Here is a 14027-nt window from a genome sequence, read left to right as displayed (position 1 = left end):
CCTCTGCTCGTTGCTGTTGTGCATAGCTGCTTTTACCATAGGTCGTGCTATCTGATCTACCTCAGCATTCCACCGCGTGGTTTCTGATTGTTCTCTGACATGTGCATCCACGTGGAACACTCGTACTTCCCGGGTTTGCAACAATTCCCAAATTTTTATCCAGTAATCTTTCCCCCATACTTCTTTGCTACCAATATACCATCCATCTGCATGCCATTTGCCTAACCAATTTACCAATCCCTGGGCTACTGCCCGGGAATCTGTATATAGATAGCAAATGGTGTTCTCTGGAGTGGTATCTATGGCTTGCCACACAGCGACCAGTTCAGCTAGCTGACTACTGCCTTCACTCCCTTCCGTAACCAATTGAGTTTTAGAACTGGGCTGTAAGGCAACTGCACGCCACATGGGTTTGCCTTGTTTTGTTCCAGCACTACCATCTGTGAACCAGGCATGCTTCTTTTGACTTTCAGTTAGCTGTTCATAGGGTACTCCCCAGCGTCCAATCTGATAATTGTACAGATCATGTTTTTTCTCTGCTTCTCCCGTTAGGCTCTGACCTACTAATTCATGCAATTGGTGTACACCTCGCATCCCAGGTCTTGCTCGTTCTTGGATGTACCACTTCATCTTGACTATAGTAGATTCTTGGGCGTGTCCTATTTTGTGACTCGCTGTGGGTGCCAAGGCCCATGAAACTATAGGTACTGCTGATCGCACTAATACCTCATGTCCCACTGTCCTGTCTTCTGTATCTAGCAAGGCCCAATAAACCGCTAACAATGCCTTTTCGAAGGCGGTATACCACTCTTCAGCTCCTGTAAGGCGTCGTGACCAGAATCCTAGAGGCCGCCTTCGCCCCTATTGTAACTGCCACAGGCTCCAGAGGGCCACATTCTGCTCCAATGTTACTTGGAGTTCTACTGGACCCACCTGGATAGGGTGTAGTTCCATATGATGTTGGATAAGCTCACAAACTTGTTCAAAAGCCTGCTGGTGTATATCGGCCCACTCAAAGTGTGCCTTTTTCTGGGTGATTCTATACAATGGTTTTAATAATACTGCCAGCCCTGGAACATAGGAACGCCAATATCCTACTGCGCCCAGAAACCTTTGCACTCCTTTTTTATCTTCAGGTTGCGGCCAGTTCCTAATGGTATCCAGAGCTTTGTCGGGAATGCACTGCATCCCACAATTCCAGACAATGCCTAAATATTTGACTTCTTGCGCTGGGCCTTGTATCTTCTAAGGGCTGACAGCCCACCCTTTCTGGCGCAACAATTTTAATATTGCATCTAGGTGTTGTTGTACTTGGTCAAAACTACTACCTTGTGTTAGTACATCATCAATATACTGCACAAGTTGCACACTAGCCTCCATGTGATGTTTTTCTAGAGTCCGGTGTATAGCCTGGTGACAAAAGGTCGGGCTGTGTTTATACCCCTGTGGCAGTCTGGTAAAAGTATACTGACTGCCACCCCATGTAAAAGCAAACTGTTCTTGGGTTTCGGGGGGGATGGGTATGGTAAAGAATGCATTAGCCACATCTATTACTGCATACCAGGTGCCCTCATGTGACTGGATCTGGTGTACCAAAGTAGCTACCTCTGGCACTGCTGATGTTATGGGTGGAGTATATTTATTGACTGCTCTGTAATCTACTGTCATTCGCCAACTACCATCAGGTTTCTGCACTGGCCAAATCAGGCTATTGAATGGCGAATGAGTATATTGAACAACTCCGGCTAATAGTAAATCATTAATAGTATCCTGTATTTCTTTCATTCCTCCAGGTATCTTATATTGCTTTATATTTACTATTTGGGAAGCAATAGGAATTGCAGCGGGGGCCTGGATTTTTCCCACAGTAATCGCCCGGGCATGGAGCCACCGAGTTGACCCAAAGGCCCATAACGTCCCTTCTATCATCATGGTTGCCCCCTTCAACACATCCATCCCTATGATATATTCCCCAATCTCAGCTACTAATACCTGATACATATGGGGGTCCCAATCACCAATCTGCAACTTTAATTTTGTCATTGTTCCCACCACTGGCTGGTCTCCTAGCCCCCATACGGGACTAGTAGTCCCTTGCATCTTGCGTGGATTTCCATGTATGATAGTGACCTCCGCCCCCGTATCGACTAATGCTTTGACCCCTTGTTTGTTAGTGGACGACCACCAGATAATACAGCGCGTAAAGGGTCGAGGGTCATAGCGCAATACACGGCAATCCAATGCGGGGGCTTGGTCTAATCCCTAATCTTCTTTAAGGCGCCGCTGCACCTTCCTAACCTCGGTCCACGGATACATTGAATCCTCAAACTCTGGGAGGAAGGGATGGGGTGCAGATGGTTGTGTGCACCCGAATAATGGAATGTCTGGTTGTCCCAATGACAACTCCTGGGTTTTATGTGTAAGGGGTGCTACGGAACTCATATCTTGCTCATCACAGGCAATCTTTCGTATCCATTTCTGGTGGATTTCTTGTGCCATGCGCTGCAGCACCTGGAGTGGCTTGCGATCTATCTCCCTCCGATCAACGCCCCTGTCTAAAAGCAAGCAAAACAATTTATTATGCTCCCCTGGCTCCCTCTCTTCTGTCTGGGATCGTGTATTCTGCTTATCTCCTTCTAAGTCCCCCGTAGAGGACTCCAAACCAGGCAAATCTCCCACTTGGTTTATTTTTTCAATAATTTGGTCAATGGGATTCCCTTGCTCTGCTAAAAAAATGGGGATTAGATATGGTTTCCAGCCCTTTGGGCAGCCCTCTAGGAGTGTGTTTCGTATTCCCGGGATTAGTGGTTGGCTCAAGTAGAGTTCGGGAGATCCCATCATTACTGCCAGCTTCATGCCTTCTGTTTTTAATAGAGTACAGGCTTGTCGTAGGGTTACCCACTCCCGGGGGCCAACTGGCCAGGCCCCATCGTTAGTATACTGGTCTGACAAGCCTTCTGCCACCACCACAACCATATTTATCGTGTTGTCACCTAGGCATCGCAGGGCAGCTTGGACATAGGGGTCAGGAGTGAGGGTCATAAATTTCTTGGCGTCCATCCCATCTAGAAGCACAGTGTCTGCCCCTTCTTCCATTAATCGTACTAACCAGTTCTGCAGCTGCTCCCCAGGCCATTGCCTATACTTGTCCAGTAAGGTTTTAACTTCCTCCGGACTATAATCCGTTACTTCGTCTGTTCGCACTGCCTGTCCATTTCCATTCGAAACTAGGCGGCGCTTAAATACCGGGGCTGCTTGAGCTCCTTTTTTTCATGGGAACCTCAGCTTCTTTCCCTCCATCATCACTAGTCTCCTCTCCCTCACTCGTGCTCCATATGTCCCCATCTCATGTCTCAGGATCCCAACTGGGGTCTTTCACGATTGCCCTCACTCGTGGGCCTATGTCTTGGGTCTTACTGTCCTTTTTGCGCCACTGTCGTGCAGACCGTACAGCGTACCGCTGTGCCAGCGCTGCACATTTTCCTTCCAACTGTTCCTGCCGCTGTTCCCCTTCCTTTACTGCCGTCATGAATGTTTGCCTTTGCAACAATATTTCAGCCTTTAAGCGCTCATTCTCCTGTGTGACATCCTGTACTCTTTGCTTCAATTCTCCTACTCGACCCACCATAATCTTATAGGCAAACAACAAGCAACCAGTCATGCGTCCGGCATGGGTGAGCCGGTCTCGGGAAGGCATATGGGAAGTTTGTATAAATTCCCCCCAATACTTCAATACCTCCATAGGTTCCACAGCCCCCCATGGTTCGGGTCCCACACGAGTACATGTCTCTAATTAATCCCACAAGGTACACTAGGGCTCTGTAGTCCAGCCAGGTCTATCGACTGGAGGGGCATTTACACCCCCTGTATTTTTCCACTTAAACATCTTATGAATTAACGCCGCACCTTACACGGGAACAATGCCAAACTGGATGTATCACTTATTCCAATGGGGCCGACCTGCGACACTGCACACACCAGAACACTCAGCTATAGCACAAATATAAATCAGCTGGAATAAACTTACGACCCCACCAACAACACTGAGTGGTAACAAAAGTATAACTCTGTCGACACAAAGGACACCCACACAAACACACCACCTCTATCAAAGGGAGTCCAAGCTCCAAAGACTGAGGGCTCCTACCCCCCCCTCCCGCCACACTCGGGACAGCGCACTCTTGGCACAGCAGCGCACTCTACTGACCAAGCCCCGTCCACTCGCTCCTTACTCCTGGGACAGTGCACTCTTGGCACAGCAGCGCACTCCACTGACCAAGCCCCATCCACTCACTCCTTATTCCTGGGACAGCGCACTCGTGGCACAGCGTGCACTCTACTGACCAAGCCCTGTCCACTCGCTCCTTACTTCCTACTCCCCGGATCGTTTGTGCTACAGGAATCCCATCCTCGTTGCCAATTTATGTAACCGGTTCGTAGGATTCCTATGCACAAAGATCACCCAGCATATGATATTTAAAAGCACAACAGTATTTATTGCTCTGTTATAGCCTTGCATAAGCAGTTACCAGCATAAGCAGTTACAGTTCCTAGCATAAGCAGGTACCAGCATATTGTTTTCCCTTTGTGAGAGTCTTACCACCCCGACTAAGCCGGAGACACTGCCGAGCAGGAGGAGGATGATCAGCAGGGTCAGAGCAGAGAAGGGAGGCAGCTGCAGCACCCTCAGGGCATCCCCTGTTGTTCGTAGAGTGAGCTCTGGGTCCTTTCTCTCTCCTTTTCCACTCCAAGCCGCCTCTGTTTATACCCTCAGCAGATTCAGTGGCAGAGTACTGACCAGATGTTGATGCACACATGGCCAGCGCATGCAGCAAGGCCTGCCAAGTACGTGCTCTGCTGGCTAACAGCGGTTCCCGGATAGCAGCAACATCCTGCTCAATAACAACCCTCCTAGCTCCCCTCTCCAAGGTCGCATTCTCACAGCTGTGTGCAGCTTGTGATTTCCCACAGTGGCCCTACACTGACCATCACTGAAATCCCTCACACAAGTATTCAAGGTGCGGCCTCACCAGTGCCGAGTACAGGGGCACAATCACTTCCCCACTTCTGCTGGCCACACTGTTCCTGATGCAAGCCAGGATGCTGTTGGCCTTCTTGGTCACCTGGGCACACTGCTGGCTCATGTTCAGCTGGCTGTCTACCCTTTCCGCTGGGCAGCTTTCCAGCCACTCTTCCCCAAGCCTGTAGCGTTGCTTGGGGTTGTTGTGATCCAAGTGCAGGACCCAGCACTTGGCCTTGTTGAACCTCATACAGTTCACCTCGGCCCATCGATCCAGCCTGCCCAGATCCCTCTGCAGACTTTGTTTACACCCAAATGTGGAAGGACGAGCCACTAAATGAAAAGTGGAAAGGACCTTTTCTGGTTCTTCTAGCTATGTACACAGCAGTGAAAGTAGAAGGAATAAATCAGTGGATTCATTACACCAGCATAAAGGAAGCCCCTCCGAAGGAACAGGGGACTTTGATTCCTACTGGAGATCTGAAACTGAAAATTAAAAAAAAAACCCAGAACTAAATGAACTGTACATGGGATTCAGGAGACACATACTTAGAATTAGATTGTTGTCAAGGATTGTTCTTTTTGTTCTGTATATTGATTGTACTAACTCCTATTTACTTTCCATAAGATATGAAGTCTCCTGCAAGAAAGAAGGAAATCATTACTTTGTTAGGCCCGAAAACAATAATTAGCATGATTTGTTTGATCCACTCAGTACAGATGACTCCCTGGGAGGAAAATTTACGCATCAATCTGGCCCAGAAAATAGTCAAAATAGCCAACAAAACTGATTGCTGGGTTTGCACTCACTTCCCAGAACATTCAGAGAAGGGAGTCCCTTTAGTTGGGATCCCAATTCCATCCAACATCTCTTAGACAAAGTTGTGGGAAATTACTACCGACAATATTTCTGAGAAAGCAGACAATCAGGAGTGGGGCATTGAACAGATGACTTTGACAAATGGAAAAATATATTGCACATGCATACAAAGATGTCACCCCCCAAAGGAACAGGTAGAATTGACTGTTTGAATGGAATAGCTTTTGTAGGGAATGAGACACAATGTAATTGCACCATAAATTGGGGAGGTACAATGTGGGACTGAAAAAGTTTTTCGGGACAAGGATATAAATTTCCCGTCCCTGAAGGAAAAGGATGGAAATATGGAAAGGATAGGATATGGAAAGGAAAGGATATATGGGACAAGACCCAGAAAGTCTTTACCAGCCAATTGGAAAGGAACTTGTACCTTAAGAACTATAGTCCCAAACATGACAATTGTCGATAAATTGCTAAAGCCCAGGACTTACTTAAAACACAACAAAAGATCTTACAACCTATTGACTGAGTGGAATGCTGCTTTTCACTCTTTTGTTAGATGGTTTATTCCTTGGTTGGGAGTTAATGAACTCAAAAAAGCTCTGGTCAACATATGGACAATGATTGAAACCATAGGAAATAGAACAGCAGATGCTATTACTGCCCTACAGGAAGAAGTTTCCCAATTGGCCAAAACTACTGTCCAAGATCGTATAGCTTTAGACATGCTGTTGGCTTCAAAAGGAGGAGTCTGTACTGTGATAAACACTAGTTGTTGTGTCTATGTAGATCAAAGTGGAAGAATTTCAACTGATCTAAATGAAATTTGGCAACAAACACAAATTCTACACAAAGTACAGAAAAAAGATACTTCATAGGGCTTTAGAAAAAAAAACCTCTGATGCCACTACCGCTTTACAAGAAGAGGTCTCGGAAATTGCCAAAATAACCACTCAAAACAGAATGGCCTTATGTCACCAACATCGGGAATCAAATTCCTTAACATCAACGTAGTATTAAGAAGCAGACATTCTTTATTGTGGCGCCAGATGCCCAGGGGATCCTTCCACCTAGCGTGCATGCCTATCTAAAAATCCAGATGGAATACAGAATGATAGATAGAATGATAGAATGGTTTGGGTTGGAAGGGACCTTCAAAGGTCATCTAGTCCAACCCCCCTGCAAGAAGCAGGGACATCTCCAGCTAGATCAAGTTGCTCAGAGCCTCATCCAACCTGGCCTTGAATGTTTCCAGGGATGGGGCATCCACCACCTCATTGGGCAAACTGTTCCAGTGTTCCACCACCCTCAGTGTAAAAAAATTTTTCCTAGTATCTAATCTAAATCTATCTCCCTCTGTTTTGAAACCATTACCCCTAGTCCTGTCACAACAGGCCCTACTGAACAGTCTCTCCCCATCTTTCTTGTAGGCCCCCTTGAGGTACTGGAAGGCTGCTGTAAGGTCTCCCCAGAGCCTCCTCTTCTCCAGGCTGAACAGCCCCAACTCTCTTAGGCTGTCCTCATAGGAGAGGTGCTCCAGCCCTCTTATCATCTTTGTGACCATCCTCTGGACCCTCTCCAGCTGGTCCATGTCCTTCTTGTGTTGAGGGCTCCAGAACTGAATATATACACTGAATACATATACTGAATATATATACTGAATATATTCAGCCTTAATACCAATGTAGCATTAAGAAGCAGGCATTCTTTATTGAAGACAAAACCAACACAATGTATATATGTGATTTTTCAATGTCTTTTCAAATGTACTTGCAAACTTCTAAGAAATTCTAAAAAAAATGAGACTAATATGAAAATATATTTATATGAGTCTCAAAGGGGTGAATTGTTGAAGACTAACTCTGAAACTTAGCTAACACTAATTAAGTAAAAGATATTCTTTGCGTGTGATAAGCTAACAAGTAGAGAACACCTAATTACCTCTAACCAGAACAACAACATTTTAGTATACTTTAACCAAGGACATTTGTCCAATTAAACCTTGAGAAGAACATTTAATCAGAATGTTTTGAAGATGCTTTGCGTTTGGTGACAACTACTGAAGAAACTAGGGGAAAGGTTATTCCGGCAGGGGTCACCATGACCACCGACTCACGGACCCTCTACCCAAATCGTACCACCGACTCAAAAGAAGTAGGCAAAGTAACAGGACTGGGCATGTGTACTAATTTACATGCTAGGTGAGGAGACTTTAATCAATCATTTAATAGATTAATAATGCATATTTATTAGAAAGTTAAATATGTTAATGTTTTGTGTATAAATCTACTGTGGGGAGTCCTGCTTGGTGTGCTTGATTTGTGGGAGACCACTGAACACCCAGGCTTGTGCAAATCTGAAATAAATTACCAATGTCTCTCCTGAGTGTGTGATTATTGGCTCAATGCACACCAGGTGACGAATTCGTCTTTTTTGGACAACATAGTGATCTATGGTTTGTTATATAAGCCTATACTGGACTCTAACCAAAATTTGTGTCCTAAACTACCCTTAGGTGACTTTAATGCTAAAACTTACACCTTCTCATGGATAATGAGTATGCTAATGAAGAGGACCTCCCTAAATGTTTAAAACATGAACATATGTTATCATGGGCTGTGAGAAAAGTATGGGTAACTAATCAATTATTTTACTGTGATTTCTTCCTTGTTATTATTTTGAACAAAAGACCTCCTGTATTTCTAAGAGGTGTTCTAGCTTTGTGGGATTCCACCTAGCACCCATATTTGCACAAACATGAAATAAAACAATACCTCTACTCAATGTGTTAATTGGTTTCTGCACACCCGATAAATGGACCCAGATTTGGGACAACAATCCTACGTGAACCGTTCCCTGGGATATGTTGCAACTGACAAATTTGCAAGAGAGATATAGCCAAAACCCAAGTCAAACTGGCATTCCTGGGTTCCGGTGTCTGGCAGATTGCCTCCCTTAAATCTTGTACCAACCTGTATTCCCCACTTCCTGGTTTCTTTACAGGTAGGATGGGAGTGTTGTACTCAGACTCACATTCTACTAATAGTCCATGTTGCATAACATTTTCAATTATTTTCTCTAATCCTTTTCTTACTTCCAAATTGATAGGGTATTGGTTTTGCCTTGCTGGAACTGCTCCTTCTTTTGAGCGTTACCTGCACTGGTTCTGTTGCTTTGGACCGACCTGATACCTCACCAACCCAGACCAAGGGTATGACAGCATCCTCTACTTCTCGGGGAATCTCATTCCCTTTCGGGATGTCCTGTAACATAAACATTTTCGCCTCTATGGCCCTTGATTCAGGTATTAGCAATTGTATGTCTCCATCTTTGAAAGTTATTTTGGCTTCTAATTTACTCAACAAATCTCTTTCCAATAGGGGAACAGGGCACTCAGGCATGTACAAAAATTGATTGTTTTCCTACTTTGAATTTCAATGGTTGTAAAAAGGGTCGGTTTTCAGTCATCTCTGTGGCACCAACAACTTTTACTGTTTCTTTACTAAGATTCACTGGACAAATATTTAATACTGAATATGTTATTCCTGTGTCGATAAGAAAATCTACATCTTGATTCCCCAGCGTTAAGGTAACCAGGGGTTCTGCTGGAGAAGTCTCCTCCAGTCCCCTTCAGGCTTCTTCTAAAGCCATTTGGTTAACTCCTTGTCCTCCCACCTGGGGGCATTCCCTCTTCCAGTGCCCACATTCCTTACATATTGCACACTGGTCTTCCCCCAGCCTCACCCTAACTGGGAAACCTCTGGTCTCTACCCTGAAAATCTCCCCCAGGGGTTCCCCTTAAGGCAGCAATTAGTCTAGTATCTCTCTGATTATCCCTTCTTGTTTGTCTTGCCTCCTTATCTTTTTCCCTATTGTTAAAAACAACCCATGCAACTTCTAACACTTTTCCCAAATCTCTTGAATCAGCTCCTTCCAACTTTTGGAGCTTTTTCCTTATATCCAGTGCCAACTGCCCCATAAAAACAGATGCCAATTGTACCACTTCCTCTGGTTTCTCAGGATCCAAATTAGTGTATTTCCTGGCCACCACCTTCAATCTTTCCATAAAGGCAGCTGGGGACTCATCTGGCTCTTGCTTAACTTCATATAATTTTGACCAATTAATGGCTTTAGGCATGGCATGCTGTCGTAGTTCAGCCCCGATCGGGACCAGACTACGCAGTCTCTCTCTCACTCCCCCCACCCTCCGAGAGAATAGGGGGAGATAATATAAGGAAAACAGCTCAAGGTTTGAGATAAGGACGGGGAGAAATCCTTAAAGTTACCGTTACGGGCAAAACAGACTCGACTTGGGGAAAAACACTAATTTATTTCTAAAGCTAGCAGGAGAATGAGACAGGGAACAAGATAACCTCCCCCCACCCCTCCCTCTTCCCGGGCTTAACATTATCTCTACCACCTTCCCCACCACCGAGCGGCACAGGGGAAAAAGGGAATGGGGGATGCGGTCAGTTCATCACGCGTTGTTTAACGCTGTTGCTTCATGGTTGGGGGAAGAACTCCTCACATTCCTCCCCTGCTCCAGCATGGGGTCCCTCCCACGGGCCACAGTCCTTCGTGAAACTGCTCCGGCGTGGGTCATCTCTTCCACGGAGTGCAGTCCCTCCAGAACAGCTGCCCCAGCGGGCCCTCCACGGGCCACAGCCTCCTTCAGGCATCCACCTGCTCTGGCGTGGGGTCCTCCACGGGCTGCAGGTGGATCTCTGCTCCACCGTGGACCTCCATGGGCTGCAGGGGGACAACCTGCTCCGCCATGGTCTTCACCACGGGCTGCAGGGGAATCTTGGCCAGGAGCCGCGTTACTCCTCCCCCTCCTTCTTCACTGACCTTGGCGTCTCAGCCGTTCCTCTCAACAGGCTGGCAGACGCCTCTCAGGATCCTTTTTACATCTTATTCACTTCTCATCTCCTCTCCACTTCTTGCAGCCAGGCCGGGCCGAGTTGGGCCCAGTCGGCTGCCCGGCGGGAGGCCAGAGGGTGAGGCCTGCAAGGCCCACAAGGCTCGTGCCTCCCCCTCTCTGCCCCTGCTCAGCTGCTTCACATCTTCTTCTCTGTTTTTTTTTCCTGTTTTCCCCTTCTTAAATACGTTATCGCAGAGGTGTTATCACGGGACATTCTGCTACCAATTGGCTCAGCCTTGGCCAGCAGCGGGTCCGCCCTAGGCCCGACTGAGTCCACTGAACAAAGGGGAGCGACTTCTAGCAGTTTCCTACAGAAGCTACCACCTTAGGCCCCCCCTCACCCAACAAAACCAGAACACATGCCTCACTCCAAACAATACCCATCTCTGATATTTAGTCAAGAGTCCCGTGGGTCCCGGTTGATTAGGATCCCATCCTGGATCTATAGTTGGAAAATTCTGATCCACTGTCCCTTGCAGGTCCCCATTAGCCTGGGCTCCCTCTACCTGCTTTCGAGCAGTATTTAGCATCATCCTTTTTTCAGTATTGTCTATCAAAGTGTCTAACATTACTTGTATATCATTCCAATCAGAATCCTGGGTTCTAATTATAGTTTCAAACACTTTTGCCACTCTCTCCAGATCTTCCCTATATACTCCAGCATTCTCTTTCCAAGTCCTGAGATGTGTAATTGAAAAGGGCACTTTGACCACCACAGGACCATTGTTTGTGTCGTAGTTCAGCCCCAATCGGGACCAGACTACGCAGTCTCTCTCTCACTCCCCCCACCCTCCGAGAGAATAGGGAGAGATAATATAAGGAAAAACGGCTCGAGGTTTGAGATAAGGACAGGGAGAAATCCTTAAAGTTACCGTTACGGGCAAAACAGACTCGACTTGGGGAAAACTATTCATTTATTACTACAAACAGCAGGATAATGAGACAGAGAACAAGATAACCTCCCCCCACCCTTCCCTCTTCCCAAGCTTAACATTATCTCTACTGCCTTCCCCCCCCCAACCCGAGCGGCACAAGGGGGAAGAGGGAATGGGGGTCGCGGTCAGTTCATCACGCATTGTTTTATGCCGCTGCTTCATGGTCGGAGGAAGAACTCCTCACATTCCTCCCCTGCTCTGTTGTGGGGTCCCACCCATATGCCACAGTCCTTCATGAAACTGCTCTGGCGTGGGTCATCTCTTCCACGGAGTGCAGTCTCTCCAGAACGGCTGTCCCAGCGGGCCCTCCACGGGCCACAGCCACCTTCAGGCATCCACCTCCCCCGGTACGGGGTCCTTCACGGGCTCCAAGTGGATCTCTGCTCCTCCGTGGACCTCCATGGGCTGCAGAGGGACAACCTGCTCCACCATGGTCGTCACCACAGGCTGCAGGGGAATCTTGGCCAGGAGCAGCATTACTCCTCCCCCTCCTTCTGAACTGACCTTTCTCTCCAGGAGAAAGTTAGAATCTACGATCAGACCTCCCTGGGAGGCCATAGTGCCTATAATTCCAGGGAACAGATCCCTTCTAGTCCTACAATTCCAGGGAACAGATCCCTTGTTAGTCCTACAATTCCAGGGAACAGATCCCTTGTCCCCTTTGTGTATGATGCCCGTCAGAGGGGGGGCCTCGGTAAAGGCATGGGCTTAACGATCACTTTAGTACCAACGAGGGAATCCTGTCCCTGACGCCAATTATGTTACGGCCCAGGGCTGTAGCAGGTTTGTGATTCCCTCGGACTAAATGAAGGTGAAACGACACCAAACGATCTATTTAGGATTTTATTTAATGTTTGGAGGAACGACTTAACTTTGAAAACTTGGAAAGCATAAAGGGGGTTGATAGCCGGGGCTCTTATCGGAACATTTCTAAGAAGGAAAAGGAAAATAGAAAAGAGAAAGAGGAAAAGAGGGAAAGAGATATCACCACCCTTGGATCCAGCGACGACGATGACGGGCGGGCGTGCGGCTTCTGGTGCGGGGGCCGCAGTGGCCGCAGTGGCCGTGATGGTCTTCCGGTGGGGGCTCGCCACGTGGCTCCCTCAGTCAGTGTCTTTTAAAGTCCAATCCCCGCCTCTGGTTATGCCCCTTGAAGACTTGTATGGTCTGGTTGCAGAGAGTTCTGAGTTCTCTGCACAGGCGCTAAGAAGGTGCTAAATGTGAGGGGTGGTCATAAGCCCCTTCCTCAGATATCCGCTGTGTGACCCCTGGCCATATATGGCAAGTCCAAGTTGTTATGTAACGGGGACCTGTGGAGCTGCCCATCCCCCATACGGCCTCCACCTCCTGTGTTACCTGACTCCTACTGCCCCTATGCAAACTGCACCCTGTCCCATAGCAACGTTTGAGACATTAACACACATTAACTCTTTCAGTCACTCACAGCACCCCGTGGCTCAAACATTGTCCATATTATCTTCATCCAGGGTGGAGATTTTCACATAGCGGATAGAGGATAGAGAAGATAAAGCTTGAGAAATCATACATTTTACAATGGCAAGGCCAACCATCAAAACCAAGAGCCCGCAGCCTAACATTATAATGATATTCCAAAACCATTTTTGCCACCCTGTAAGACCTAATGAATTTAAGAGAGAAGCAACCAAAGATTTAGGGTCTCAACCTGTCACTGAAATCGGGAATCAAACTCGTTAACACCAATGTAGCATTAAGAAGCAGGCATTCTTTATTGAGGCGCTGGATGCACGGGGGATCCTTCCACCTAGTGTGCACGCCGGTCTGGAAATCTGGACAGAATATATTTAGTGATTTCATGCATAATCATTAGTAATTCCCAGAATACTAATACATAATCATCAGTTTTCCTAGTAATCATTATCATATTTCCCACCCACTTGCACATGCTCAGTCTTTTGAGTCGAGGGTCTTCTGGTGGTCTTGGGGGAAAATCAGAGCACTCCCTCCTCAAATTCTCTGGTTGAACCCCTCCTTAAAATCTCCATATATGGTCTTGAGAACAGGTCACATTGCTCCTTGATTTTCTGGCTCCAAAATGATGGCTCAGGGCCTATTTCCACAGCTGGTGTTTGAGGCCTACCTTTGTTCTACCACCTTTCTTAATTACCCCAGGCATGCTAGGCTAGCTTCTAACAAACAAGATGTTGTAACAGTCTAAGACTCCCCGTTCCCTCTAAGGACAAATAGATTTAATATAAAATTTAATCTATGTGACTACAGTTCCGTAGTTAGCAAGAATCACCTCATATTGATATTTAATTTTCAAAAATCATATTCTAAAATCATACTGAT

The sequence above is a fragment of the Chlamydotis macqueenii genome, chromosome W (assembly GCF_036417535.1).
Source record: "Chlamydotis macqueenii isolate bChlMac1 chromosome W, bChlMac1.mat, whole genome shotgun sequence".
Classification (NCBI taxonomy): domain Eukaryota; kingdom Metazoa; phylum Chordata; class Aves; order Otidiformes; family Otididae; genus Chlamydotis; species Chlamydotis macqueenii.
Note: the sequence above shows the minus strand (reverse complement) of the source record.